Consider the following 8,183-nt stretch of genomic DNA (forward strand, 5'->3'; position numbering starts at 1 on the left):
CAATTTGTCCCAATGGAAACCAAGCAACAATGATGGCAACATCTATGACATCACAAAGAAGCAAAATGCTTGTTATGATCGGCTCAACCTGTAGTAATCTGCACAGAATGAATAAAAATTGTTTTTAAACCTGTAAAAATTAAATGAGATTTATAACCTGTAAAAATCAAATGAAATTTAATTTTTTTCAAAATTATAACCTGTAAAAATCCCAAGGAATTGTGATGATGTAACCTGTAGTGTCCTGAACAAATGAAATAAAATCCGTTTATAAATCTGTAAAAATTAAATGAGATTTATAGCCTGTAAAAATCAAATGAAATTTTAAAAAACCTGTGAAAATCAAAAGGAATTTATTTTATTTTGAAGTACTTGAGTTTAAATTTGTTTCTATGACGACATTTGCCGACCAGTTCCGAACGCTTGTTCAAAAGGTGGCCACTATCAGCCTTCAGAATGGCCAGCTTTTCAGCCAAACATAGGCCACAATTGTTACGACCACCACCACTATAAGGCCGAGCACAGCTGTGGATGGACCAAGTTATTTTAGGGTCAACACCCTTGTCCTTAAGGTCCCAAACTGCCTTAGATAGCTCGGTGCTGTTTCGTTTAGACCTATCCATGAAAGTACATTTATGGTTGGAAAAACGTTTTTTAAAAGTAGTTTCGCAACAACCAATGTAATTAAGAACCTTCGGGCTGTTATCAATGGTAGCTTTGTAAACAATGGCCTTCTGCAAGCATTGCCCATTCAAAGGACAATCTGGCCTCACCCTACAATTGCAACCAGGCTGCGATGGTATATTATCAGCCTGCAATATTGCTTTATTGTGGGAGGATATGACGCTTGCAACATTCGGAGTACAACTGTAGCTCAGCTTAATAGTATTACGGTTGAATATTTTGTGCAATCTATGATGGGGTGGAAAGTGTGTGGAAACAAGTTTGAAAAATTCCTTACCAATATTGCTATCAACCTGCAAGCTGAAAGGAGGGTTAAACCATAAAATTTTCCGGCTCCTTTTCCTAGATGTTCGTAAGTTATTAGCAGGGTTGTAGCAAACACTCTCCGCAAAACCACTTTTCAAAAGGGCATCGTTATAAACAGATGCGGTCTTATCAAATTCATTTTGGCCAAATGATGTGGCGGACAATCGCTTTGAAATCATAGTCGGGATTTGTCTCTTAATGTTGGGTGGGTGATTGGACTGGGCATGAATGTAAATTGGATCATTATTGGGTTTTCTATAAGGCCAGAATTTACCAGATAGCAAATTCAAAGTGACGTCAAGAAAATCAGTTTCAATTAGACCAGTATCCACAGTAATATTTAAGCCATGTTGTTTAAATAATTGAATGACATTCTTTCTCAAACGATCAATCTTAGGGCCGGATAAATTACGCAAAATAGCCAGACCATCATCACGATATAAGCCAAGCATGTCTCTGTCAACAATAGCAGAAAGTTCGTTCAAAAGAAACAAGCCGACCAACTCACAAATTTCAGCACCATCAAATGAGCCCATTGTAACGTCAAACAAACCATCTTTCTTAGCCCAAGTATCACCACCATCAAAAAGCAACGACTTCCTAGCATGGAAAATTGTTTGTATGATACAATCATCCAAATCCATAAATGGTTTGGCAAACTCAATTGCTTTACACAAAAGTTCCTCCGTAATGGATGGATAAAAATCAACAATGTCAAATTTCATAAAGGTGCATTGACGTTTAGATGGAATAGCCTTAAACCAGGATAACACAGAGTCTGTGTTTTTCCATTGATTCAGTCGTGATGCATCACGGATGGTTACGTTAATAGAGTCCAAGTATTGTTTACTTATACGGCCAATCTGGGACTTGGAAGGGTTAATCAACCTGCATTTAGGGTTCGATGTAAAATTTGGTTTATGATCTTTTAGCGTAATAAACGCTGGGTTGCTTGATACTTTTTCAACCCGATCATCAACCTTTAACGCCTTGGCAATCGTTTTAGCCTCAGTATTGATCGTGTCACTGATAGCAGGATTCACCTTTTTGTATTTTGCCGATACATTATCATTAAGCAATTTTTTATAATCCTGGGTTTTAACTTTGTATAAGTTAGTAGTTTTATCTGCTGATATCAACAGATCCGTAGAGTTAATAATATTCTTAATGTCATTAGTTAGTTTTCTCTGAAAAGAATTGTAAATGGGTTTGAACTTAATCTTACGAACCATCTCGTATAAACCATTCTCAAATGGTATCAAAGCACCATGCTGTGGAGGTGTTCTTTCAGTCGTAAAGCCAAAGTTATTAAAATGCTCAGACTGAGAAACATCTTGCTGGTTAAGATCGAAAAAATAGGCCTTCCAACGTAAACGTTTAATAAAATTTTCAAGTTTACCTAACATCGTCTTCAAATATCGATCTTTACTTGGAATAGCAATGTTTTTTAAAGAATAACCGTAGTTAATCTTTTCCAAATTCATAATAACTGGATAGTAGCATCAAAAGAAAGTGCTCAACTAGATCAGTGCTAGGAGCAATATTAAAACAATGAAAACTATTAATACTACAAAAAGTGCTCAATGCCAAGCAAAAAGGCAAAGCAGAGCGAATTAAATCAAATGTAGTTATTACTATCTGAAGCCTTTACAAATTGTTTCACCGAACGGATCATCAGAAGGTCTGCAAAAAACATGTAAACAGTAAAGAATCGATAATTCTGAAAAGATATTAAATATTACAACTGTAAATTAATCTGCCAAAAAAAACTCTAAATCTGTCCTTCCTGAGAAGATATTAATTATTACAGCTGTAATTTAATCTGCAAAAAAAACCTCTAAACCTGCATTCCTGAAAAGATATTAAATATTATAACCGTAATCCAATCTGCAGAAAAAAAAAACTCCAGAATTACTAAGGACAGCCTCCATCCGCCACGCTAAAGTATCAATCAATTTGTCCCAATGGAAACCAAGCAACAATGATGGCAACATCTATGACATCACAAAGAAGCAAAATGCTTGTTATGATCGATTATTAAACGTTTACGTTGGAAGGCCTATTTTTTCGATCTTAACCAGCAAGATGTTTCTCAGTCTGAGCATTTTAATAACTTTGGCTTTACGACTGAAAGAACACCTCCACAGCATGGTGCTTTGATACCATTTGAGAATGGTTTATACGAGATGGTTCGTAAGATTAAGTTCAAACCCATTTACAATTCTTTTCAGAGAAAACTAACTAATGACATTAAGAATATTATTAACTCTACGGATCTGTTGATATCAGCAGATAAAACTACTAACTTATACAAAGTTAAAACCCAGGATTATAAAAAATTGCTTAATGATAATGTATCGGCAAAATACAAAAAGGTGAATCCTGCTATCAGTGACACGATCAATACTGAGGCTAAAACGATTGCCAAGGCGTTAAAGGTTGATGATCGGGTTGAAAAAGTATCAAGCAACCCAGCGTTTATTACGCTAAAAGATCATAAACCAAATTTTACATCGAACCCTAACTGCAGGTTGATTAACCCTTCCAAGTCCCAGATTGGCCGTATAAGTAAACAATACTTGGACTCTATTAACGTAACCATCCGTGATGCATCACGACTGAATCAATGGAAAAACACAGACTCTGTGTTATCCTGGTTTAAGGCTATTCCATCTAAACGTCAATGCACCTTTATGAAATTTGACATTGTTGATTTTTATCCATCCATTACGGAGGAACTTTTGTGTAAAGCAATTGAGTTTGCCAAACCATTTATGGATTTGGATGATTGTATCATACAAACAATTTTCCATGCTAGGAAATCGTTGCTTTTTGATGGTGGTGATACTTGGGCTAAGAAAGATGGTTTGTTTGACGTTACAATGGGCTCATTTGATGGTGCTGAAATTTGTGAGTTGGTCGGCTTGTTTCTTTTGAACGAACTTTCTGCTATTGTTGACAGAGACATGCTTGGCTTATATCGTGATGATGGTCTGGCTATTTTGCGTAATTTATCCGGCCCTAAGATTGATCGTTTGAGAAAGAATGTCATTCAATTATTTAAACAACATGGCTTAAATATTACTGTGGATACTGGTCTAATTGAAACTGATTTTCTTGACGTCACTTTGAATTTGCTATCTGGTAAATTCTGGCCTTATAGAAAACCCAATAATGATCCAATTTACATTCATGCCCAGTCCAATCACCCACCCAACATTAAGAGACAAATCCCGACTATGATTTCAAAGCGATTGTCCGCCACATCATTTGGCCAAAATGAATTTGATAAGACCGCATCTGTTTATAACGATGCCCTTTTGAAAAGTGGTTTTGCGGAGAGTGTTTGCTACAACCCTGCTAATAACTTACGAAAATCTAGGAAAAGGAGCCGGAAAATTTTATGGTTTAACCCTCCTTTCAGCTTGCAGGTTGATAGCAATATTGGTAAGGAATTTTTCAAACTTGTTTCCACACACTTTCCACCCCATCATAGATTGCACAAAATATTCAACCGTAATACTATTAAGCTGAGCTACAGTTGTACTCCGAATGTTGCAAGCGTCATATCCTCCCACAATAAAGCAATATTGCAGGCTGATAATATACCATCGCAGCCTGGTTGCAATTGTAGGGTGAGGCCAGATTGTCCTTTGGATGGGCAATGCTTGCAGAAGGCCATTGTTTACAAAGCTACCATTGATAACAGCCCGAAGGTTCTTAATTACATTGGTTGTTGCGAAACTACTTTTAAAAAACGTTTTTCCAACCATAAATGTACTTTCATGGATAGGTCTAAACGAAACAGCACCGAGCTATCTAAGGCAGTTTGGGACCTTAAGGACAAGGGTGTTGACCCTAAAATAACTTGGTCCATCCACAGCTGTGCTCGGCCTTATAGTGGTGGTGGTCGTAACAATTGTGGCCTATGTTTGGCTGAAAAGCTGGCCATTCTGAAGGCTGATAGTGGCCACCTTTTGAACAAGCGTTCGGAACTGGTCGGCAAATGTCGTCATAGAAACAAATTTAAACTCAAGTACTTCAAAATAAAATAAATTCCTTTTGATTTTCACAGGTTTTTTAAAATTTCATTTGATTTTTACAGGCTATAAATCTCATTTAATTTTTACAGATTTATAAACGGATTTTATTTCATTTGTTCAGGACACTACAGGTTACATCATCACAATTCCTTGGGATTTTTACAGGTTATAATTTTGAAAAAAATTAAATTTCATTTGATTTTTACAGGTTATAAATCTCATTTAATTTTTACAGGTTTAAAAACAATTTTTATTCATTCTGTGCAGATTACTACAGGTTGAGCCGATCATAACAAGCATTTTGCTTCTTTGTGATGTCATAGATGTTGCCATCATTGTTGCTTGGTTTCCATTGGGACAAATTGATTGATACTTTATCGTGGCGGATGGAGGCTGTCCTTAGTAATTCTGGAGTTTTTTTTCTGCAGATTGGATTACGGTTATAATATTTAATATCTTTTCAGGAATGCAGGTTTAGAGGTTTTTTTTGCAGATTAAATTACAGCTGTAATATTTAATATCTTCTCAGAAAGGACAGATTTAGAGTTTTTTTTGGCAGATTAATTTACAGTTGTAATATTTAATATCTTTTCAGAATTATCGATTCTTTACTGTTTACATGTTTTTTGCAGACCTTCTGATGATCCGTTAGGTGAAACAATTTGTAAAGGCTTCAGATAGTAATAACTACATTTGATTTATTATAATATTAAATATAGTTATTACTATCTGAAGCCTTTAGTAATAACTATATTTGATTTAATTTGCTCTGCTTTGCTTTTTTGCTTAGCATTGAGCACTTTTTTGTAGTATTGATAGTTTTCATTGTTTTATAATAATATTATAATATTATAATATATTATAATATTATAATATTATTATATATTATAATATAATATAGTGTTCCGCATATACTTTATTTTCTTTGCCGTAATTTGTCACAACGCTACATTTGCAGGCTTTGCTCATCGCTCTTTCATCAATTTTAGTTTATATTTTATATTTGATACGTAATTTACTTTACTGCCGGCTTGGTTCAGTTTTCATTCAGCATTTTTTCAATATTTACGCTTATGCTTTTTCAATTTTTTTACGCTCATGTTTTGACATTATTGCGTCACTGTAATGTTGTTTAAAACATTACTTGTAGGTTTTAACTGCCCTTTATCAGAACTGACGATGCACTGAATAAGTGCAAAATATATTTTCTGTAACATCTACTGACAACTGATCCCTGTTACCTTAGCAATTGAGGTTTTAGCTTTTTATCAAAATGGCTAATGTAATCATATGCCCTTTTTTAACAAAAGTACTGAATAAATGTGTTTTGCAAGAAATCTTTCCTGATGTACTCAAAAAGAGTCTGATAATACCTGTACCAAAAGTTAGTTCACCTTTACACTTTACAGATTTGCGACCAATTTCTTTATTGCCAACTTTTGCCAAAATCTTCGAAATTTTTTTATATAAACGAATGATGAATTTTATTGACAAATATAATATTTTAACCCCAGCTCAACATGGTTTTCGTGAAAATGATTCAACAAGCTTAGCATTGACAAAAATTTATGATGAATTACTTTCTAACTTGAATGATCACAAACACACATGCTCGGTTTTTGTTGATTTAAGTAAAGCTTTCGATACAGTTGATCATGGCATACTTTAAAAAAAAACTTCACCATTATGGCTTTTGTGGCAAGTTTTTAAACGTTTTAACATCTTATCTAACAAATAGAATGCAAAGTACAAAAATTAACGGTAAGAATCTAATTTCAATGTTGTTAAATGTGGTGTCCCACAGGGGTCAATCCTTGGTCCCTTGCTTTTTCTTCTTTATGTGAATGATCTTCCAAATGCATCTTCATTTTCAACTACACTTTTTGCTGATGACTCAAACTTTCATATGTCAGATAAATGTCTGTCATCTCTCCAAAAAAATGTCAATAGTGAAATAGAAAAAATTGATGTGTGGATGAAATTCAATAAACTTTCATTAAATTATAGTAAAACTACTTATATGATCTTCTGCAACAAAAAAAGTGCAGCAGAAAATTTTAGTCTGTCCATCAGTGGCCGATCCATCGAAAGGAAGAAATGTATAAACTATCTAGGTGTAACTTTGGATGAGCGATTGAAATGGGACAGTCATATTATTAATCTTAGAAAGCAGCTTGCAAAGGTCTGCGGCATAGCATTTAAGCTGAGATACATTGCCCCTTTAACAATATTACAAACTTTATATTATGCTTTGTTTCAATCAAAGATCCAATACTCGATTATAAATTGGGGAAGAGCAAACTCTACATTGTTTGCTCCACTACAAGTGTTACAAAACAAGTTCATTCGATCCTGCTTACTTTTGCCGAGGTCAACAAATACAACTGTTCTTTATCACCAATTTAATGTGCTCAGAATTGACGATATTATTAAATTAGAGACTGCAAAATTTATGTACAAATATGTGCACAAAATGCTGCCCCGGGCCTTTGCTGGCTGCTTTATTTTTGTAAACGAAATTCACCATCATAAAACCCGTCAGAATCAAAAGAATGATTTATATTTGCCTTCTGCAACGTCAAACTCTGGTAAGAAAATGCTATGTTTTAATGGAGTGAAACTATGGAATCAAGTACCAAAAGAAATAAAAGAAAAGTCGTATAATGTTTTTAAATTTAAATATAAATGTTTATTAAAGAATTTGTACAATGATCACTCCTGAAACGTATCACCCGCTTATTTCTCTACACAGTTTTTTTTATGTTGCCCTGTGTTATTCCATTGTTAATGTATTATGTAAAGTGCTGGTATTGTGCTATAGGCCTATGTGTTAATGTTCTTAATTTTGGGTCTTTTGTTTAAATGTTTGAGTGGCAGCCATGGGCGTCCGCAGGTTTTCGGTTAGGGGAGGTCAAGGTGGGTTCACTTTCACCGTCAAGGATTCCAAGTTTAGAATTAAAGCTGGTGATGGAATTTTGAAAGATCACATGGAGCACGCAAGTGACAATGCTAAGTATACATCGGCTCGTATACAAAACGAGATGATAAGTTTGTGTGAAGAAACGTTTAGAGATGAAATTGTTACTGAAGCTAACAATTCCGTTGGCTTCTCAATCTTAGCGGATGAGACCGCTGACATTTCGGGAAAAA

This window comes from Aplidium turbinatum, chromosome 12 (assembly GCF_918807975.1).
Source record: "Aplidium turbinatum chromosome 12, kaAplTurb1.1, whole genome shotgun sequence".
Lineage (NCBI taxonomy): Eukaryota > Metazoa > Chordata > Ascidiacea > Aplousobranchia > Polyclinidae > Aplidium > Aplidium turbinatum.